Source organism: Vanacampus margaritifer, chromosome 10 (genome assembly GCF_051991255.1).
Source record: "Vanacampus margaritifer isolate UIUO_Vmar chromosome 10, RoL_Vmar_1.0, whole genome shotgun sequence".
Lineage (NCBI taxonomy): Eukaryota > Metazoa > Chordata > Actinopteri > Syngnathiformes > Syngnathidae > Vanacampus > Vanacampus margaritifer.
Genome location: NC_135441.1, coordinates 8,138,991 through 8,163,826, shown reverse-complemented (window position 1 = coordinate 8,163,826; position 24,836 = coordinate 8,138,991). Strand labels below are relative to the sequence as shown.

The window sequence follows — 24,836 nt, the reverse complement described above, 5'->3', positions numbered from 1 at the left end:
TTTATTAAACCCAGTTGTGCAGTAGAAGTTGTACTGACCAGTTGACTAGTTGACAAGTCAATGTGTAGAGCAGCATTTAAGCAGGTGAAAATATTTTACTAAAAATGAAATTGTAACACAGACACTTGCAAAATATGCAAGTCTGTCCTCAAATATAGTACCAGCCAAAGGCATCTCTCTCTCTCTCTCTCTCTCTCTCTCTTCTCTCTCTCTCTCTCTCTCTCTCTCTCTCTCTCTCTCTCTCTCTCTCTCTCTCTCTCTAGCCCTCTCCTGCTTGCTCTCTCTCTCTCTGCTAAATGTTCATGCTTGTCCTTCACCTGTCTGTGTGTGCATCTATGGCTGACTCTGTTGAGGGACGTCCCATAATAATAACAACGCATCTGATTTAGACGCACTTTTCTACGACGCTTTACAGTGGAACGGATACATTATTCATGCACTCACACATTCACACTGTGGTGGCAGTAAGCTACTTAAGTAGCCACAGGTGCCCTGAGGCAGGCTGACGGAAGCATGGCTGCCAGTGTGCACCTACAGCCCCTCCAACCACCACCATCAAACATTCGCACCTTCCATACACTAGTGTGAGTAGCACTGGAGGCAATGTGTGTGAAGTGCCTTGCCCAAGGACACAACAACACATGACTTGGGGAGAGCAGGGATCGAACAGCCAACCTTCTGGTTACTGAACGACCGTCTCTACACCCTGAGCTATGTCCGCCACTCCCACAGAAAAAAAAACCTGATTATAGAGCCAAATGTTTGGATTGCTGTAGATTGTTTATATTTTTCTACCCAGTTTAATTTAAGGTTTTGTACTTTTTTACATACAAATACATAATTGCTGACAAAATTATTGTTTTTTTTTAATTAAACAATTGTATTTACATAACATTATTTCTTCTGTTCATTAGCATCAATATTTAAGTATGTGTTTGATATTTATGCATTTTATATAACACTGCCTTTTTTGTAAATTCTATGTTGCTTTTCTTCAAACCAAAAATAATAAATCAAATTGTGTTTACAATAAATAATTGGCTTATTTTATTATGTTGGTTGACCGAGATGTCATTCAGTATCCCACTTAGTACTATATCAGTGTAAATCAGTCCCAGGCTGATTGAGTTGGTGAATTTGCTAACATTTCAGATTAAAACATGAGGCTTCTCTTTGGGGCCCTGTGTGACCAGTAGGGGCTTTTGCTGGAATTGCCAAATATTGCAGTACTTCAAAGATTTGCCTGCAAGTTTGCGAACCAGTTGTCTAATTTGACGGCCTTAATCATTGTGGGTTGCAATCTAACAACAACAAGTCTCACATATAGCTTTACAAAGGTGTTCATAATGAAAGAGTAAAACATAAAATGAGTTTATAGTATGAATGACCAATAATCACTATTATTGGCAGTAAAAACACAGCCCTACATCCTCCCTTTAGCCATCAGAAGCGCCTCCAACAGTGAAAAGACAGACAATATGGCGTCTACATAGACTCATAACTCTGTACAATGTCCAAATGTGAACGGATGAGTGTCTGAAATGATTTGCAAGTCAGTGGCTGGGGCCTATTTAACCGTGGATAAGGGTGAAGTTGAAAATTCAAAAATATCAATGACATCATCAACTGAAAGCGCAACGTGTTTATGTGCAATATTAGCCAGCCGAGGCTTGTTGCTATGCTAGTAGAACCAATCTCGTCTTGACTTGAGTACCCTCTTGTAGATCTTTAACTTTTGGGGCTAAAGTAGTAGGATTCGTTATTTGCATTTACCCACCTTGTTTCTATTAATTTTCACGGGTGGATGATAGTTGGCACCATAAGCTTGCAATGCATGACAACTATGTATCATGATTCTCTGCTCTGTGTTGCTCAGGCTGCCACCTAGGGACAGCTGTGTGAAATAAGCATGCAAATTAATGCTTTTGTTCGTCAAACAAGTGTTCTGTCACTTACTTTGTTTGCTGTAAATGACAAATGCCGATAGACACGATACAAAAATTGTTATCGTCTTCACGATACTATCATCAAATCGCCCAGCACTATATTACGTGGCTTCTCAGTTCTGTCACCAAAGCAAAAAAAGCCTTCAATAGTACTCAAAGACCTCAAACAATGACATCCACAAGGGGACTCTTAATTATGCTATGTAAAATGATGACATGCTCGAGGGAATTTGTGACTCAGTAATGCACTGTAGAAAATGACTCTACAGTGTATCCTGACATAATAGCCTCCATCTTAACAATGCAATATTAACATTCATCCTACTTCAGAGTTACAATGTTCCAAATTACATAAAGATTACTCAAGGTCAAAATTATTTTTGTAATTGGAAAGTGATACTGGTTGAATTTGCCACACAATCTCATTTGTTCGTACCACTCTCTAAACTTATGCGCACAACTGTAAATTGTTGTTTGTCTATGCTGTATGTGCCCTGTGATTGCGACCACTCAAGTTCCTCCTGCCAAAGACAGCTGGGATAGGCTGTATCACGCAAGTTGTATAGAAAATTGATGGATGGTTAAAGCTATGGTTTGAACTCCATATGGTCTGGCTTAGTGTGTAAACCTTTGGATTTATTTGCTGGCAGTAAAAGATCTCTTTTTTGTTGTCAATGAGAATGCTGAGGGCTTTTTGATGTGCTTCTTCGGCTGACCTCCCGATGAGGCTCAGAATTGAGCACAATTCCCCCGAGTGATTGAGGACATGCAAAAATGCTGATTGTTGTTAAAAGATGCTGTTTTCTGATACGTTAATCAGATCTGCAAGCAGTTTATGTAGAGTCATTGGCTGTACATTCACATTTTCTGAAAACCCAGGATAAGTCAGGAAGACAACTAGTGGCCCAACTTGGACTCTTAACATTTTAACTCGTTTTTTTAAAAAAAAAATATTTCCATGGCAACTGTACTCCTCCATCGCAGTGCATACTCTATCCTGTTAATCCTCTCGTCTATTCATTATGCTAATCAGGACCAAACTCGTAAAGATCACACTAATAAGTGCTCTTTTCTCTATTTTCTTCTATCCGGCTCGACTTTCCCTTAGTGGTGTACTATGCTCATTTAATCACGATGGCTAAGAGACTTATGGGCATAAAAACACCGTTTTAACCCTGCTGCCATTGATGTACTGTTCACTTAATGGTGTTAACAGATGATTTCACAGCAAATTAAATGGTAATTTTGCCCTAAAAGTATAAATTCAAGCACGGTGTATGTGTTGTACCTGTGAGTGTGAATTAGAATGTGCTTTGTTTGCATGCTTCAGTGCTTGCTATGTGCGCCCTCACTTGAATGTAGTGCCCTTGCAGGCAAAACATACCTGTAGGTGAACTCTTTACAAATCTTGGAGGGTTAGCACTCTACTTTTGATCGCACACTGCGATATTAACTTACGCGCTGTCTTATCATTCCATAAGTGTTCAGAAGTGCCAATATTTATCATTCAGTGTTGCCGTTACAAAATATGTAAATAAAAAGAAAAAAAATAGCCAAACATATCATGCCAGTAACTCGCTGTGGCGACCCCTGACTGACAGAGACTAAGCCAAAAGTCACTCCATTGAACATACTGATATTTATCTGCAGGCCAAACTGGTCCCGTGGCGTTTTCTCTCTTGTACTTAGTAGCCGGAGGAGACTTCTCCCACTAACTGTGAGAATCAGAGTGTGTCTCAAAAACAAAGCAGAGAGTTAACGTTGCTTTTGGGGAACACCGATGCAAGACTGAAGAACAGACAGGTTTTGCTATAATACTTCTTTTTCTCTCTCTATAAGCACTGCATTTCTCTCTATTGCTTTCCCTTTGAACACTTCGTTTGGCACATTTTACAGTCGAGGCAACTGTAACCTTGCCAGCAAGCTGAATTCTCCCGGTATTTGTGAGTTCACAAATTCCGGAGAATACATCTTGAACCGCTCCCGCTGATTCGTTTGCATCAGACCTTTTTTAGGTCGGACCAATCAGGCGTTGTTTAGGCAGGACGAAACCAAAAAAGTGCAGATGGCGGGGGAAACAAACAAACCTAACAGACGAATGGATGGTGCAATTAATTATGTTCTCGCAGAATTACTCACCATTTCCTTGTTGAATTTGAACAGCCAGAGGAATTTTGTGCATTTTTATCTGAAATATGTGTGTGGGTTTTTTAATGTAAAACAACTCATAAGTATTGGTCAGATCCTTTACTTGGGTCAAAAAATTGAGTCATTGTTTATAAAACAAAACAGAAAGTTGGGTCAAATGTTTGTGTTTTTAGAGTAAAGAGAATCTTTTGTTCAAGAAGCGTTGACATTCCTGCTGGCAACAAATTTAACATTGGCCAACGTTGGTTTAATTGCTACTCAAGATCCACATCTCTATTGTCACTCAATACCATTAATTAATTAGTTAACTAAGTGTCAGAGTGGAGCATGATCAGTAGTGTTTATGTGTGAGTTGTCATATCTTATATCAAAAATGTATATAAAAAAGAACAAATAATATGTATAAAGTGTTCATCCATTTGTAATTGGTATTAAGATCATTGTATAGCTACCAACACATTTGAACATTTTAAACACTTAGAATAATTTTATATTGGGGTGTCAGGCGATTAAAATTTTAAATTGGAATTAATCACATGACTTACATGGTTAACTCACGATTAATGGCAAATTTTATATCTGTTCTAAATGTACAATAAAATATTTTTTCTAAGCTTCTCTTGTTAACATAAAAGTGGAAAAAATATTAACCTAATAGAAATATGGCTGCATCTTTTATTCATTGATAACAGTTAAAATTAAAAAGATGTACTGTATGGTATAAAACAAGCGTGATATTAATTTGTGTTGAGGTCATTTTATTGCCAATAGCATAATGGCATAATTGTCTTTCTAAGCAAGTGGCGGTCATTACTCACGCGTTAAAATAGTTAGTGAAGTTAAAGGAAACTTAATTTAAATCAAAATTACCGCACTAATTTTGACACCCCTATTTTATATACATCCAGTAAGCCTACTGTACAAAAGTCTTAGGACACCAAAAGATTTATTATTATAAGTCTTCGAGCAGTATACAATCTCACTGAATATTTAACATTTTACATCCCATCCATCCTTACATCCATCCATTTTCTTAACCGCTTTTCCTCACAAGGGTCGCGGGGGGGCTGGAGCCTATCCCAACTGGCTTCGGGCAGTAGGCGGGGTACACCCTGAACTGGTTGCCAGCCAATCGCGGCATTTTACATCCCAAGCGCTAGAAAGGAGAATGGAAGTGTAGCGAATTGATTAGGCGATGTAACATAAGTGACCAGTCGAACCATTCGTTGTAATTAAGTAGAAAAAGAAAAGTGACTGCCCCACCATTATTATTCTCAGTATAAGTCAGCTTTTATAAGTTGATAAAAAGCCCACATTGTTTAGATATTTGCAGTTATTAAAAACTGGCTTGATTTATCATATTTCTGTTATTTTCTATGGGAAAATCTATTTCAAGATCTAAAATTAGAAATTATATTGTATTTTGATATAATTAAAAATATGATTATCAATATTCATTGCCAGTATATTTCACCCATGCAGTCTTTTTTTTTAATTATGGGATTTATTTCACATAGTGCAAATTACCACAAAAATTAGCATGAACACTTGAAGCCATCAATCAACTGACTGCCTCGGCCCACCTTTTTCTCTCCGCCTGCGACTCATTTATGCCTGTTGAAACAATCATTACACTCAGCTACTTAAATGCTCACTGGCTGGATTAAATGTACACTTGTAGAGTGTATCCTAAAGGAAGCCAGGCAAACTAAGAGGGACTTTTGTGTTAGTCTGAAACCAAACATAACAGTGTTCGCTATGCTGCATTACATGCCACCTGAGAAGAGGCCGTATATATAAATGCAGAAGCTACCCCAGGGCTACAGCTTCCTATGACACTCAGCTATGAGCACCACACGACAGAATTAGGGGGACTGGCAGCAAAGAGAATCTACACACTCTGAACAGAGAGCTTGCTTGTAGGATAGAGAAGCAGACACATATGGTGTCAGGGGAGGGGTTGTCACATACAAAAGAAGCAACGTCAAGATACCAAAACGTCACAAGGAGAAAAGATCAAATCAGAACAACTTCATATTAAATTCAAAAGAGGTGCAGTGATGAGTTGACTGTGAGAGGTCAAGCCTAATGAGGTGGCTGCGGGAGAAGTGTAGATGCATTTCAAAACATGAAATGAAAGCAACTGCTAACAAAACGACTGGCAGTCTGAGACAGAGACATTCAATAGCAAAGAAAATACAGACACGGGGAGACTTTGTTACCTTTATAGAATTCAGCATGTTCCCGAATCCACAGTTAAAATGTGACAGAAGACAGCAGAAACCTTTTAATGTATAAGCTTTTTGATGACTATTTCAAGAAAACTTTAGTCAAAGACATTTTTTTAAAGATATCTACACAGGGGGAAAAAAATCCCCTCAGCACTGATTAAATAGGTATTTAGTGCTTTTGCTTCTAGTCAGCTCTCTACTGGAAACATTCAACGAGCCTCTGAGTGATCCTCAACGTGACAAGCAGTCAGTTCAGTTTTTACATAACATCACTAGCACAATTTCACACAACTTTAAAAATGTAAATGAGCCGGAGCAATTGCGAGGGTCATTTCAAATTCCAAAACTATGGCAAAACCATAAAGAATACGATCTGCGCACAACTCATTGACAGTGCCACAACACATTAGGGGTGTGAATTGCATAGTACCTGGCGATTCGATCCGTATCACGATTCATAGGTCACGATTCGATTCGATGCCGATTAATCCCGATGAAAATCTATAAATTGATTATTGCGACTTTTTTCTTTTTCTTTTTTTTTTTACTCAAATTTAGAAAATACTCATCAATAAACTTGTACATGTATACTGTAAGATTTGTATGAAAATGTATTTATTGTATGTATTTATCTGAAACTTCAGGCTTATAACTGAGCTACTGTATTTAACAAACAGGTTGCAGTCTGTTTCATGTTTGAACAGCCCTGAAATAAAATATTAAGGCTTAATGTTCCATTAATAGAACATTCTTCCATGCTTAAAGTGTGAACCCTAACCCTAAGTAAAACGTTTTGTTGTATATTTCCATCAAAAGTTGATGTTTAAAAATCGATTCAGCCGCATATAGAATCGATTCGAGAATTGTGCACTGTAAAATCGCGATATACTGCCGATTTTTTTTAACACCCCTACAACACATGAACACTGAATTAATTGATTAATTATTCCTTTTCAAATGAGAGGCCTTTGGACAATTAATCAAAATTTTATTGTGATTTAAATTAATTAAACATTTATGTGTGAATATTTGTTATTTGGAGGAATATCACTCCTGAAAGTCAATGCCAATTTTCGTTAGCATGTCAATGGGACTTTAGGATTAGGGTTAGGGTTAGGGTTAGAAAGACTGTTGAAGTTTCTAAAACGAAGCCTTTCTTGTATTTAAATATGTGTAATTATTTTTGTTGTGTGTTTAGTTTTACACTTTTCCAGTTTTCACTAACTGGGGTGTCATGAAACAGTTTAAAGCACGCTCAGAGAGGGCAGAAGCACTTACATGTCACACTCTTGCAGCACAAGTAAGATGGTGCTTTCAGGGTACATTGACAACGTCGGGAACTTGCAAACACATGGCACAATTCAGCACATGATTGTTTTTCTTCATTTATAATGTTTTTAAGATCATAAGAAACTAAAATTGAAACCCTGATTAAATTTCAATTAATTGCCTAGCCCATATAATGTATGATGAAGATGTTTGTGAGGCGTCTTGGGCAGCGTGTGATCAAGATAAGAATCGGCCCACCTGCTTTAGCACGGTTTAATGATTATTGATGAAGTTGCTCAGTTAAATACAGACCAACAATTAAGAGACTGCCAGTACAGAGTCCACGCTATTAATGAGCTGGAGCGTGCCCAGGCCTGTACACCTTGTGCTGAGGTGTGTGTCAAACCCTAATGGAAGCGCTTGTTTTAATCACACCTGAATCTTAAAGGCTTTGCCGTTGCTGTCACTGCCAATGTCTGTACAGGCTTTATCTCATGGGGCTGAAGCTCGACAGATGGGCAAGGGTTCAGAAGGAAAAAGCGAGTCCTTGACTGGGCCTCGGGCAGTGGCTTGCGCATTCAGCTTTTCACATCTGCTGTTTACAAACGGGCAACCTGACCTGTAGAAGCCAATCAAATCATCCGCCTCTCCACAATATTATTGCCGTTGCCATTTCCTGGCTTAGCTTATACTTTAACCTCTTTTATCATGGCATCTGATTTTGTGATTGTTTCTCATTACCTGCATCTACCCTCATCTCATTCTTTGTTACTCTTTTAAGCCAGTTGATTCAATGTACACAACTGCATCTTTCAAATTTACAACGTAACCACTGACTGGCTGACCTTTTCTGCCACAGCTCTTCTGCCTTCTTTTGGAACAATGGATGTCCTTCGCGTCCTTCAAAGGTGGCAAATCCACGTCCAGAAAGAAAAAAACCCTGCCAGTTTGGCTTTAGCCCCAGGTGCTAGCTAGCTAGCTAGCTCCCTGGGTAACTTGTTTACCTGCTAGACAGCTAGCTAGCTAGCTAGCACGAGGGGCCAAACTGTTGTAAGGTTTTTACTTTCCGGACCTGAATTGGCCATCTCAGCCTATTATGTCTATCAATCTATGTTTATAGTGCAAGTATATAACGACGAGACAGACTCATTGAAGTTGATCGTATGTGTAGGGCTGCAAAAAAACTGAGCAAGAAAGAACAACTGGCATTTTACTCCAGATAGCTAAGTTATAAGAAATACATACAAGCTCTTTATCCTGTGTATGTGTTGGTAAATGTATGCCACATCGACAGCAGCACCAAACCTGACCGCCATTTAAACAGCGCTCATGAGGGAAACACACACACACACACGCACAACAGAATCCTCAGCTGGATTTGTACGTATCATTCTGTCTTTCTTTCTCTCTGCTCAGTCCGACTTTTTGAACCCCAATCTCATCTAGGAGAGGATTTATGAGGGGGCAAACCTCATCCCTCCAGCGCAACACAATCTCAATTGGACTGAGAACAACCTTATTCCCAACCAGACATCCATTAAATAGAGGCATTACTGTAATACAACTATTGGACATCTCTATCTCTTTTCGTCACGTATTCAGGCTGAACATCAATGCAAGTGATGGTAGATTACTCAGTATACTGTTAAAAGGTTTTATTTATTTGTGTATGTAATGTCACATTTAAAGAGACGGTGTGTAGGCTTTAGTGCCATCTGATGAACTAATAATGAATTCATTTAAAAAATTCAATTTAATTTCAATAATATTTAAAAAAAATATTACGTTATAACACATTAGCATACATAATTGTAGGTCTAGTAATCGCTAATTTTATTATATAGGTCGTACCGTGCCTTACAGGATGATGACGTTTTGTCGCCATTTTTCTGCTTCGGATACCCGAAAGATAAGAACTCGTTAAACATAGTTAGCCTCTGACGGTGCTTGCAGCTCGTGTCGGACCCATTGGGTCGACCGTTGCTTACCTTCCACAGCTGGGGCCTGCAGCTAGTCATTGCTGAGCCCCGTGATTTGGGCTCCCGTTGACTTTGCTTTGCTCTTGCTAACTTTTGCTAGCTTCTTCCGCTAGCCATTCTTGTTAGCCGCTCCAGTGAGTTCTTGCTAGCCACTCTTGCTCGCCGCTCCCACTACCTCCTGCTCTAATAATGGTAGTAATTGGTGGTAGGCTAGCAAAGTGATCTCTGATGCACCGTAGTGCGAGTGCTTCAAAATGGTTGTATTCTATCAGTTCACCAACTCTAACACACGATCCCCTTAAATTAAACATTACTGACAGAATAAAATCATAGTCTAAGCATCACATCATGATTAGGTTTTAGACCTTTATGTTAAATTTAGGGATGGGCACTTAACAATAGCAGGTATCGTGCCAATACCTAGCCTTATTTGAAGGCATCTGTACTCGCGACGGCAAATAAAAAACGACCATTAATTTCACGCAATTTTAGAGAGAGAGAAATGCTGTAATGGGATATGTAGGTCTTTCTTTAAAGTTATCTGTTGTCTATTTTTGGAGGGGCGCAAATTTTATGTATGAAAAATACTAGTAGTATTGGTTCTTGGTGTCGGTATCCGTGACTACACAAGAGTACTCGTACTGGTATCGGTCTGGTGAAAAAATGTGGTATCAAACATCCCTAATTAAATTATGCAACGGACTGACTTTCCACAGGATTTTGTTGTGTCTTCTAGGGAATGCTGTCCAATCAACCAGGAGAACATTTGTGAGGTCAGTGATCATATTACAAAGGTGTTTGGGGAATATGTTAAATGTCAGGGTTATCAATTTCCTACACACCGTACTCATCCAACCATGTCTATATGAGCCTTACTATATGCATGGGGGACAAAGTTATAGTTCCCACAAAGTTGGAAGCGCATCATATTCACAGGGAACTTAAGGTGGTACTGTCTGACCCCTTATTGTTAATTATTTAAAAAAGGTGTGTTGAAGACGTTGGTCCATGTAGTGTATCTCCTGCTGGATATGCTAATTAGTTGTTGTTTTTTCCCAGTGTCTATAGGTTTTCCTGAAGACATTTTCATCCAATTACCAGCCTGGCAGCCTATTCCAACCGAGTTGTACTGCAGTACTGTCTCCCTTCTTTCTCTTAATTGTGCTCTGACACCTTCATATTCTGTTCGCGCTTACTCTGTCAGCCTGAAGCAGGCTTTATTTCTCCTTTTTGCATCGTAGTGTTGTGTGACTGTGTATCAGCTGTGCGCTGAGAGGGAGTTTCAGGCTGATTAAAGAGATGATTTATCAGTGCAAGATGCTGAAGAAATTCCCTGATCGCTCCTCAAATCGCATCCCTTCAAATGAGCTCTAGCCACTCAACCAACCACAGAAACTGCTCAGCCCCAAGACACTGGCATTTACATTCATGCATGTACACAAATAAACTTTTTTTTTTTTGGGCCCTCTCACATCACACGTAACTAAAATGTGGTGAGAGCGAGCAGTGGACATTAAAGTGCCTTCATATGTGACTCACTTAATGAAGTTGCCGAAGCACACAAAGCTATATAAACATTAAGAAACTTATTAATAAAACTTATTAAAATACATTTTAAGTAGCTCTTACAATGATCTGATCAGCTGGATCGGGATCGTCTGATATTTTGCATTACATACAAAATCAGTGATTGGCTGTAATGTCTTAATTTGCCCAATCAAAGAAGGTCATTGATCGGCTCCACAAAATAACTCATAACATGGTGTAGTTGGACTTTTTATTTATTTATTTATTTATGTCTGCGTGTATTTCAATTGACGTCAATTATACAAGGGTTTTTGCTATTTGTGGGACGGGCCAGTGCATTTTACCCTGCAAATGGCGGCGGCTGACTGTAGAGTAAATAATATAAAGTTGTTGTTTTTTTAAACAGATATTTTGCTCCATCTTCTGATTGAATCTGTGCTCTCTAAATGAGAGGCAAATCTTCCAGCTGTTTATTTGTCACTCCCAGTTGAAGTTTGCTTTAAAACCAATCAAACCAATTTAGGAGAATTTAACGTTGTACAGTATATTTTAATTATCAAAATGTTCAATCAAACCATGTAATTAATTTTTTTTTACAAAAGTATGCAATCTTAATGCTAACATATAATAAAAAAAAACAGATGGGCTAGTGGAAATTAGCGTAGATGTAACAGTAATTAGAAACCATCAAACAATTTATACTTTAACACAAAGCAGCACACAATATACAGTGGACCTACAAACCACATTTAATAATACTCTAATATACAGTATATATTCTTTGTGCCCTGTGGGAACAGTGACTATTGTGGGAGCTTAAAGTAGTTGGGGACCTTCTGTGCCTCTTCTTCCTCTTCTTGTTAATTTTGCTACATCTTTTCCAGTAGACTTCATTGCTCTCCTGTACAATGTGGTACTAGACTGAGGTGTGCAACTCTAAATTCTAACTTGCCTGAATACAGTGAAAAGTGTAAAATCCTTGAAGGCACAAAGACTGGAATGTGATGACTCAATGAGCCTTTTTTAGCAGTAAGAAGATAATATTTTGTCCAGAATTAATTTGATAACTTTATTATTTTCCATGTACAATGAATACCTTTAAAAAGAAAATGTTCCACTTTCTGTTGGCTGAAGATGACCTCTCACCTGTGCTGAGGTAATTAAGATAAATCATGTGATGTCAACTTCAGTCGAGAGCAAGTGAAATTATGAAATATGAACTGTTTCCTGCTGAAAATCGCTCAATGAGTCAAGTATCTCTTTAAGAGAGTCATGCTGGGGTAGGAATTCCTTTCAAATATCCTAAAAATGTTCTCTCTTTGCCACATTAAAGCATGCAATGATTCAAGTCGACTCAGTCCGCAGCCTTCAGCGGCTTATAAAAATATGATAGTCGCAAAGCGATGTCTTCATCAAGAATGCATGTCTCCTAAAAGAACTAGATTAAATGAGAGCTACTTTTACCGGGCTGTAACTTTCACTTTCCCTTTTTTGTGATTAAATGGTGACTAACTCACCTTTCTGTTCTATCCATTTTCTGTCACCCATCTTTAATCTACTTCTGCTTCAGCTAATGATTTCCTATATTTCCCAAGAAGCCTTTCACATGCTCCAGAAAACCTAGACTCGATTTTATGAGAAGCCAAAGCCAGCACAACTGTGGATCGGAGCCAGAACGCAATCATTGTCTATCGTGCGTAGACAACTTTTGCACCAGTGCCACTTTTTTTTCCAAACTAAACATAAAACTAGAGCTATATGTTAAAGCATGATGAATTTAGGAGAGAGCGGCAATTTAACGAAGAGCAGTTTAAAACGGTAGGAAGTGAAAAAAGTCTAGGAAAGGTCCAAACTTAAAAAAACAAAGTCGTTTTATTAACATCGTGGCTCTACGTTTACACATCTGCCGTGGATTTAAGGCAGGATTTATTTGCCTGGTCCTTTGGATGAGGCAAAGCCGGACATCACAGTGCAAATTCACATCAATGATGTGGGCTGCCAAGTGATGTAACTAGAGGCACGGCGACATTGTGACAATTCCAAAGGGCCATGAGGGCCGGCATTATGTAAATAGGAATTTTTTTTAAAGGTAAATAAATTTTGAAATTTGAATTGTGCAACTACAGTTCCAAAAAAAGAACATATACTCCGATTACATGTACATTTAGTAAAAAAAATGGTATTCTCAGGATTACAAATTAATGTCAAGTGATACCAAAACAACATCCCTCTAGTTTCTGTCTTAACCATCTTCTTTTGCCTCCACACACCACTCTGTTATGCCCGGAAACTTGCCTTGGCTTGGGATCAGGCTGTTTCGACGTGTGGAGCAGAGGCGGAGGAGGCTCCCGTCGCGCCACTCCTCCTGCTTCACCTGCCTAATCAGCCAAGTCCCCGGTTGAGCCACGGCCGACAGGCGGTAGGACGCCCCCGTGCCTCGAGACACAACCGCGCAGGCCCCAGAATCGCCGCCGACAGGAGCAGTAGGGGTTCAATGTCTCCACACTAAGATCTTCACAACTAACGAGATTCAACTTTATAACCAAGATGATGAGGATATTTTGTGTAGAAAATGAACATGAGTTAGTCTACTTGTCTTTCCGTTCTTATCCTCCATATCTCTACAATAACAAATACTGACCAGCATGTGGTCATTTCTTTTGACGATCTAGCCATATTTGGAATTGGAGTGATCCAAAAGTAATTGAAAGTAATCACCTTACATTGCTTTAATATTATGGTACTTGGATTTATGGATTCAATTCCTGATTACATGTTTTAACATGTAACTCAAAATTGTATCAGAATATATTTTTAAAGTGATGCTGGCAGTGAGTCTCGGGTGTTAAACTTCACACTTGTGGATGGTGGATTTCACCTCTAATATTGTGACGACTTCAAACCCTCCATCTTGCGAAGGCGCCTTACACACAGGAGGACAGCTACACGACAGCGAGACAAATCTGACAACATGCCGATGCGAGGGAAATAGACAGAATTTCATGTAATCCCTCTTATAACACACAGTAAGAACACACTTTTTTATTTACTAAGTTCAGAGAATCTATCATCACCTTTCAGGAACATTCTGGATATTTTGTCAGGAACACTTGCATCTCAGCCAAAACAACAAACATGGACCACAAGAAAGACTGAACAACATAAAAAACTTTTTTTATATTATACTTAAAATATTGACATCTTGTTTGTTACTTCGGTTTTAATTTTATTTGATATGATTCTAAATATACAATTATTGTGAATTATTATAGACTATATTACCGGTACAAGAAATATCAAGCTGTATGGTCATTTTGCAAAGCTAAATTTAAAAATAGTGTAAAAAAAAAAAAAATAGATGCAATGTCATATGATGTAAAAGTGAAAATCAATATGCAGCATTATTGCACAAACAAATAAATAACATTCCTCATACTATATATATTTAATATATTATGTATAGTTTTAAATTTGACTGCAATGTGCTAATAGTTTAATTAATTAATTAATTTAACTGTTTTGGGGGGTGTTGTGTGTGACTGTGTACTCAATTTGCTTCTGAATTATTTGCTGTTACACTTACTAGGAAAAGGAAACATATTGTAACCTCCCAACTCACTGCAGCAATTCCATATAGTATAGTAAGTATTCGCTGAAGTATTCACTACAATTACATACAATGTCACGGATTCTTCTCTGGTCTGAATAGTTAAGTGAACAGAATGGTGATCCATGTACCTGGGTTCGAATCTAACTCCAACCACTCTTTTTTTCAATGGGACTGACATTTAACTTTTTCTAAGTCCCACGTTCCACGCCCACTTCCATATACAATTTTTCATCATTAAGTTAAGGTCGTGGGTTCAAATCCCACCTACGACTGTACATTGCAAATATATCCATGGCAATTATGCTAAGGGATATACATCTATACCAACTGACTATCATAGTTCCATTTTTCCATCTAAATGAATGGAGGGTACTGCATGCCTAAGTGGTGCTATTGAGTGATTTTTTATTTTTTTCATTTTTCCATTGGCTATCATTAGTTCCACTTTTCCATTTAAATGAATGGGTGGCACTTTCAGATAACACTTTTCCATATAAATGTCAACTTGCTTCAACGCCTCCTTGGTTCAAGTGTTGTTTTTTTTATTCATTTATCTTTCAACTACAATTAACACTTTGTAATTTTTACATATTTTTTCTTTCAATTTGCTTCATAAGCAGTCAGCTTAGCATTTAGCTATTAGCATTCGGCTTCCAGCATTCCCACACAATTTCTGCAGAAATTGCACTTAGTCTAGTCTGTCTATAAAATTGTACACTTCTGCATAAAGTATTCTTATTAACATAAAAGAAAACAGAAAATATAGAAATATAGAGCAACTTACAAAAATGGCTTTATTATGACTTTATTAACATTGTTTCTAAGTCTCTTTCTCTTCTGCCTTTCTTTTCAACCCTGTTAAATCATTTCCTATGGTCTCTGTTAAGGGTTTGTTCCTGCCATGTGCTGTGAGTGTGCATGCTCAGTACAAATACAAAACCCTACACTATAAACTCCCTGCACATTCTGACAATGAGAGTGCCACTGTCACATACTGCAATTACACTTTATTCTAGTATGGAGGGGAAAAAACAAGCATGTTCCTTGGTGTCATGGGCGGTCCACCCAACTATACAAAAAAGACACTTCTAGACACTAATTTGCTGTTGGTAGTTATTCTCCGTGGCTCATACGCAATGAAAGGGTTGGTTAGCTGGCTGTTCTATGCTAAGTGCAGTGTGAAAGGGCTTTTAGATTGTTTTTGTGGTATGTACTGTAGCAATTCTGTATGAATTATGTACAGTATGCAGGTATGAAGCACAAACTTGAGTGTGTTTTTTCCACTCAAATGTAGAATAACGCTTGATTGCTTCTAGTCCTCATCATTCATGAGTCGAATACTCATTGACTAGAAAAAACGTTCTTAATACTACAGGACTGTTTTACATTCCTCTGTGATCAATAGGCAAAATTTCACAGGACTATTTGTATTGGTACAACTGATGTGCAAACATGAAAGACGATCTTGTTTGATGGAAATATAAATGAATTGTGTGCATTTCTTCTAATTCAGTTCAATTGGGAAGTGAGTTTACTACTCTTGGAGTGTTTATTTTCCTCTCTTTCCTTTTGTAGCCTGTTTCACTGTGCTGCTAAGGTAAAGAGTGGAGGCCTTGAATAGTTAGTGATGAGTGTGTGCTGCAATGCAACCACTTTCAGCTGAGAGATTTCTTATCAATCAGATTGTCTTTTTAAACAAAATGACTCTGAGTCAGCACAGGATCTATTTCTCTTTGTCTTTTATCTTTTGTTTAAAAGTGCCATTTTCCCATTTTGTTACACTTTTCCCACGATTCCTGAGAGTCTTCTTGAAAGAAATCATCTGCACTTTGGCTGCATTAAGGCTATGTGACTCATTAGCTCATTCCTGTGGTCAGCATATGGAGTAAATGGAACAGTGTCAAGAGGCTGGCTGCCCTCGTGGCACATCGCATGGGAGGACGAAGAAGAGTTTAATGACAGCAGACATGAATTCAGCTTTGGTTTGTGTACATCTGTCTTTGAAACACAGGCTCAAACACACGTGCATAAAATATATAAACAAAACCCATGTTCGTTAAGATATAATTGTTCATTCAATAGGTCTCCTCGCTTTTCTCGTACTGTGTTGTCTTTTATTTAATGTTACATTGTTGATAGCTGTTGCAATACTGTTGTGTCCATTTTGTCATAATGAGGTTTTAAGGACTTTTTGTTTAAAAATAGTATTATTAATAAATGTTTTTTTTATTATTGCTTTGAAAACTACAGTGTTATCACTTGTGGCCTGACAAAAAAAAATAATAAATATATATATATTTGTGTCCCTTTAAGGTTTGTATTTGAGTGCCTCTAAATTAAACTGTGCAAGTGTAGCTAATGTTACCTGGATGTGCAGGAGTCGAACTGAGCAGTCAAAATTGGTGGATTATTGGAAAAAGAAAACCAAATGCTTATTAATTATTGAATAAAAATTCTATTTTTTCTTGTGTATTCATTCGTAATTATTCTTTAACCAAGCAAAAATATCAGGGATGTTCGATACTTTTTTCTGACCAATACTAGTGCAAGAGTCAGCTCTTGTCACCGATACCAAGCACCAATACGAATAGTACTTTTGATACTTTAAAGAAAGGCCTATATGTCCCAATATAGCATTTTTCTTCAAAACTGCATGGAATTAATGGCAATTCTCTATTCTTCTATACTGGTATTGACCACCGTCGCAAGTACTGATACCTTGAAATAAGGGTGGGTATCGGCTCAATACTAATACCTGGTATCAGTACTCGCCAATCCCTAGAAAATATATTTCATCAGAATACTTTATTATTCGATAGTTGCAGTCCTAATGCAAACCCTTGATGAATTGTTGTTGATAATTATTGTGACAAATCATTAATATGATCAGTGACGCCACATAGATGAATATAATTAATTATTAATAAAAATTACAGGTACTATGAGCAAATTTGTTATTTCAGAAATGCAAATCAAACTGATAGCCCTTCACATTAATTACCACCAAACACTTGAAGAGATTACCCCTTGCTCTGCAATTCACTTTGGATTCCTCTTCATGTCACAAAGGTAAAAAGTGCTACATGTGCTGACCTACACACACACACACACACACACAAGTAAGCTGCCTTTTAAGAGCGGCAGAGAAACCAGGCTGAATTTGTCCTGGTTGTGTGGAGTGGAGTTGATGTTAGTGAGGCTGGCAGCCATGGATGACTGGGAGCCACGAAGGCTTTGGTCCGCTGACATTATCCAGCCCCTGAAACGTTACACAACAGTGCAGTCGTGTCAGACTGTGTGACCGTGTATGTGCCCGATTTATTTTGTATTTCATGTCCAAACAAAGTATTCATTCATTGCGCCAAAGACAAGCAAGGAAGCGCTAGCGTTACTGCTCTCTGTGAGAGAATGTGGTAATCTGGGTGGATCTAAACGCTGATCCTCTTTGACTCTCGAAGTGTTAAGAGGTCACACCAGGATTGAGCTGGGAGCACAAATCAGAGCAGATAAAATATTTGGGAGCTAAATTCACCCACAGCAGATTGGAAAGGATCAACGTTTTACCAATGCAGTGAAATATAGATACAAAAAAAATAAAATTAATCCAATTAGCAGTCGGCATATATGTGTGTGTTGGAATGGGGTGAGAAAAACATATGCCAGAGGATTACCGGTACTGTGACACACGCTATATTAAGCCTCACAAAAATTGTCATATATTGGGTCGTTGTCTATTAAAATATTGTGACAGCTGTAGTGCCAAATCTGAAGGCCGTGGAAATGAGCTTCTGGGCTCCAACTGTAGTCTGAGGATGAGGGTGAAGTCCAGCAAACAGTCCAGATGGGTCAGCGGCACATGAGCCAAATCCATCTTTAACCAGGAGGATCAGGGAGTCCTACCTCACAACTGCAAGACCCAATTTCTCTCACACGCACACTCACACACTGCAAAAACTGAAACCTTAGATATATATAATGTTGTATGTATGAGTGTTTGGTGAGGCACTAATTGGTTGCTATGGATACCTGCACAGATGCGGCTTGTGGAGCAATCAACCAGTCAATTTATAAAGGGCCGTCACAGGTATGCATGTTAGGGTTTTTGGACCATAGGAAGCCGAACAGTTTTTCGACCGTAAGTGCGTGTATGTCTGTCGCCATTTGAAAGCGTTTTTAGTATTTTTTGTGTGTGTATTTTTTTTGTATGAACTTTTTTGGGTCACCCAACTTTTTTGTTGGTGTTTGTTTTAAGCCTGACCATGTGACGAGGAATAAATAAATAAATAACAAAAACATACTTTCATGGCGGACCTCATCATTATACAGTACAACGCGTTTGAAAAAGACTTTAAGACCCTCACCTTTGTAGTAAAACAAACATTTCCCACATTTTAAGATGACTACTAACCAATATCAAAGGCCATGAACTGGTTGAATTTTCTTATTTTAAGAGTTTGCATAATAAAATAAAAATAAATGGTAAAAATCCAAGTATGAATACAATCAGACAAAAGTGCAATATAGCTCGTGGTTCGTTTCATTATATTTACTAAGCACATTTTTTTGCAGTAACCTACCAGCTCAGTGGTCTAGTGGTAGAGTGTCTAACCGCAGACTGTGAGGTTGTGGGTTCAATTCCTGGCTGGCTCATACTAAATGCAGTGTAAAAAAAAATGGGCTACGTTGGCCAAATGCATAATTATGTATTTTAAGTAAATAGTTCAATATATTAGACTACAGCTTGAAACAAGTGAATATTTCTTCTTTTTAGTCTAAAAATATTATTTACAAGACTGCTGTGGTTGATATAGGCCTAGTATTATTTTCTTATTTTTACAAATCTTATGGGTACATTTAAGTCAAATTTTCTTGCTCTGTTGACAGATAATTTTGCTTATTTGAAGTCATCATTTTCTTATTTTACCATAGGTTTTCTTAAATTTTATACTGTCCTTTTGTCAGTCCACTGCATGCAAAAATCACTGTATACATACATACACTCTATCTGCTTACAAACATACAATTTGAGAAAGTGATCTCCGAAACTCCCTGTTAGGGTACCTTCGATAATAAAGCTTTATTGATTGCATTCCATTAAAAAAAATGGTTTGTGTCACTTTCAGTAAGCTGCAATAAAGAGCATTTAATAAGTCTTTTTACAGACTTGTTTATTTTCATGTGGACTGCAGCATTTCAGATGCCAAGTGGGTTTCCCTTATATTAAAGCATATTGATTCTAAAACATTTATGCAACAATGCTCCGCATAACCGCTTTTAGCATATTCTCTGGGGAGATGTTTGGTGCTCTGAAAGCTGGAAGCATCCGCCTGCATATTCCTTCCTTTATCAACTACATTTTGCCAAGAAAAGCGGTTACCAAGAAAGAAACTTAACTAAGTCATTTTTCACTTGCTTTACCAACATCTTACAACTGACTTGGTGTGATGAGTTCATGGTGTGTTAATTGCTTATTATAGAATTGACTGATTGTCATGAAAGGTTCTGAGTTGTCAGGGAAGAGGTTTCGAAAATGGTTCTCGCTCCGCCGTCTTGAAATGTGTGATTATGCAAATGAGCTTCAGCGTCTTCTTTACTGTGCACAGGAAAAGCTGAACTATTAAGACGGAAATGCCAACAATTACAATTACATTTTGTAAGAGTATTTGTCAGACAACTGTGGGGAACATTAAAAGAGAGGGGAAAAAATGAGGGTGAATTGGGTTTGGGGCACATTGTTATCACAGATGTTCCAGTGCTGTGACTGAAATAAAAAACCCAGTTTCTCTGCTCTCAAAAGAACTCTCACCCACTGAGCTTCTATTTCTTTAGTTGAGCTTACCCGGTGTGAGATCCACTTTCCAATGGTACCAAATGCTCTTTTATGACATTCACTGGTAACACCAGAACAGCTCTCGCTTGGAAATAAGTGAAAGGATTGTCATTGCCCAATATGGCTAAGCAAAGATGGGATCTCAGGATGACAAAATATGAAGAAAGAAAAGACAAAATCCCAATTTTATGACTCCCCCTCCCAAATAATAAAAAAACGAAATCACTATGCTAAAAGCACCCCCGTTTTTGTTCCCCTGATTCCTCCCAGCTATTACCAGCTTAGGACACAAATAGATCACCCATGATATCAAAGAGCTGCGGGGTAGATTCAAACAATTTAGTTGACCCACCATAATCCTCACTGTGGACCAAAAACAAGTCTGAATAGAATAAAAATTAGATTTACTGATCCTTCGTGATCTACGCGATTGTTTTGATTTGCCAGTTTATTAAGAAAGGGAATGAGTACGGAGAGTCAAAAGAAGAATACTTACAATACAATACAAAAATAATTTATTTGTAGAAACCACTCTCCAAGTAAACATGGTATAATTGAAAGGAACAAATTACCCTATAAATGCACATTGCTAAATAGTATGGAATATAGAGACATAGCACACAAACAATGAATCAACTAATCAGGGTTGGGCTGGTTGGGCTCTCTGCTCAGTCTGAATCTTGTACATTTTACCAAGACATTTACAAAAATTCTTATTACTCCATATTTAAGGGACGATTTACATATTTTGTACTGTTTTCATTTATTTGATGTGGTCATCAGTCCCAATTCTTAAGCCAAATAATGGTGTAGATTGTCAATGTAGTCAACTCAGTGTGGGTGAAGTCCGAGGTATAAAATGCAGAGTTTGAAAGCATCAGAATCAGACTTTGTGGCATGGACTTAATCCTTCTGAATGCAATCTTTCTTTACCCACATATAGGGATAGACCGATTATCGGCCGGGCCGATTATCGCTTCCGATATTTGGTGTTTTGACAAATATCGGCATCTGCCTTTTTACTAATCCAAAGGCAGATAAAGCTGGCATCTCACTGAGCAATGAATGCTTGTGAACAGAGCGAATTTTTCATCAGGATTTGTAAGATGTTCACAGGCAGTCTTTACTTGTTGCAGACATTTTTAACATATTCAGACCATTTTTTTATGTCTGTGAAGATCTTTTGAAACCTTTTACGAACCCTGACAAAAAAAAACAAATTAGCTTACATTCACATGCATTTGTTGCTCAGTGAGATACAGAGAACTTTTCATTTATGGATTTATTCAAATTTCCATTTTATATTTTTAAAAAATGATGCTGACACTGAGAACTCCCTACGCTTTTTTATTTTTTTAAATAAAACCAAAAATTATGTTGAAATTTTGGAAAACTTTATTTACAGTAGAAAACTTAACACATGATGACTCTGGAAGCTCTCTTCAATTTTTGTTAGATTTTTTTTTAACAAAGCTGTCGATTCTTTATATATTTAAAATTAAAAGGACAAGTTTTTTTGCTAATATTTTATCTTTTACTGCAAATGAATATCGGCTTGAAATATTGGTTATTGGTCTCCTTTTCTACTAGCAATCGGTATCTGCCTTGAAAAAACCTTATCGGGCAATCACCACTCACATATGTATATCCTGTACACACACATTCACACACACTCATTTGTTCACCCGTCAATCCCAGGACACTTGGACAATTAACACTTACATTCACACCTATGGATAATTTAAAGACTTCAAACGACCTCAAATGTGTATACGTATGTTAAAGTTATGTTTAAATGATGCTAAATGAAATCAGAGTTTTTCACCATTTGTCCCCCTGTAGTTCCCCCTGTTCTCATTTTGCTTGAAACTACCACTGGATTTAAACATAAACACAGAAGGCTGTTTAAGTGTTTTTGCTGGTGTGCCCTCACATGCTAAATCCATGAAAATCCCCGAAACAAAATCCACAAAAAAAATAGCATATGGCTTGAGCATTTGCTGTATGATAAAGACTAAGCAAACAGGGATAAAGGGGTATTTTTGCACCAGCACTTTTCTAATGCTGATCTTTTGTTATTGTTTTGACAAATAGCATCTAACATGGACAGCATGTGATTTGACTCAGTGTTTTGTCAACATTTTTTGTCTATGTTTACAAAATAACTCATTAGCCAGAATGTAAAACAGATTGTATATTCAATGTTTAACCAATTAATCAGCAGGGGATTTACCCAATTCATTAAAGAAGGTAGTGTCAGTGTTCTGTATCTTTGGCATTTAAAACAGTGTATGCTTATTATTCTATTTAAATTGGGCATGGATGCTAGTTCAATACATTGAGTGCAATGTCCCTGAAGAAAAGCTGCGAAACCGATGCTCGATAAATGGAAAGCAGAAATTATTTAAATCAGAAGTGTGTTTTTCCTTCAAAGGAATTAGAATTGTGAATAATCCTTGAACCAAGCACAGGACAATCCCACATCCTCAAAGTCAACATCAAACCCGTCCATACAAAGGAACGTTTCAAAGCCGGATGACTTCACAGCTGCAATCACACACATTGAAGACCTTTCCAGCAATCCTAATTTTCAATCAGCGCAATGATGATGATGTAACAAAGGCAGTGGGGTAGACTAACAAAATTACACACTTCGCTGACGTAAACAAATGCACACACAGTCGTGACGTAAGCTTTTATCCGCAGTGCCAAAGACACAAAAAAAGCAATCTTAAAGCGGGATGACGCGTAGTCACAACTGGAAGCTGGGGAACTAACTTAAAGCGTGGTTGGCCAAAACATATAAATATCACTTATACTCACAGGACATATTAATGTATGGCTCTGTAAGCATCAAGTGTGAATGATGAGGTCCTTCACGGTGAGCTTTTGTTTGTTGTTTGTGCGTGTTAGGTGAGATTAGGATGATTCGCCATGATTTGTGGAATATTTTCCTTTTGTGCAGGCTAGGTGACCATGAGCATGAATGGGGTTGCCTGACATGAAGTCACTTCCACAAAGGATCATATTACGGCTTACTTTATGTTGCCTCGCTACTTCACAGGGATTCCATGACATCCTGACCCAATGTTGCATTGTGTTAGCATTAGGGATTTTCAATACTTTTTTTTCCAGACCGATACCAGTACAAGTACTTTAAAGTAATCATCGATACGATACCAAATACCGATACCGCTAGTACATAAAATTCTCCCAAAAAACAATGACTAATAATTTTAAAGAAAGACCTAAATATACAGTAGCAATGTTCCTTATAATTACATGAAATTAATGACATTTTTCTATTCTTCTAATTTCTGGTTCCTAATGGTCAAACGGCCATAAGAGGGCAGCTGATACTGCTATCAGCCACCATATCAGAACCGATACTAGGGGTGTCCCAATTTGATATTGATGTTGGTCTACATCCAAAATGTCCAATATTAGCACTCATATACAAGCAGTTCTATGTATCCGAAAAATCGGGAATAAAGAGGTCCTATTTTCTCACACCTATTGTTGCTTTGTTCTTTGTTCGAATAGTATAACTTTATCAAGTATCTTCTAACATTTCATACTAACTAGGGCTGGGGTTAAAAAAATGGAATGATCAATATCGAATTGATTTTCCTTTTCGAGCCTGATATCGATTCATAAAACCATTAATCAAACATTTTAATCTTTTCCCCACAAATTCATAAGATAATAGTTTTTTTTTGTATCTTACTGTTTTCTTGAAATTTACTGTTCACATTAATTTAAAAGTATTTTCTTACATTTATGAAAGACCTGCACTTTAAGACAATTCAGAATATTTTTAATTAGTATTTACAATCATTGAAATTAGAATTATAAAAATATTTTCATCTCATCCTTGCTTATGTCAATGTTTGTGCAACACTTAAGTGTAACACATGTTACTTTCATTAATTAATAAACTAAATAATTTAACCAGTTACTGCCTCTTTAAAATTTTATTTGGAATTTAATGTTTGTAGAGTTTGTATCATGTCCTTGATATTTGACAAGAATTGATGTTCCATAATTAACCAATATTTAATTGAATTGACGTCTATTGAATCGGAAAAAATGTAAATCAAATTGAACTTAACTCTTGCAAATCAAAATTGAATCAATTGAGGAAATTAGAATCCATACCCAGCCCTAATACTAACAAATCAATAAAAGCATTTATCATTCCTGCTTATATAATATTGACTGATATCGGACAATAATCTAGCTGCAAAATCTGTATCGTATTGGAAGTAAAAAAGTTGCATCGGGACACACCTAACC

The 24,836-nt window shown here is 37.4% G+C and overlaps 1 protein-coding gene across 8 annotated transcripts in view; it reads right to left on the bottom strand.

Annotated features, from left to right (window-relative positions):
• tenm2a (teneurin transmembrane protein 2a) overlaps nucleotides 1-24,836 on the bottom strand; it is a 266,084-nt gene that overhangs the window by 226,781 nt on the left and 14,467 nt on the right. The gene's annotated exons all lie outside the window — the stretch shown is intronic.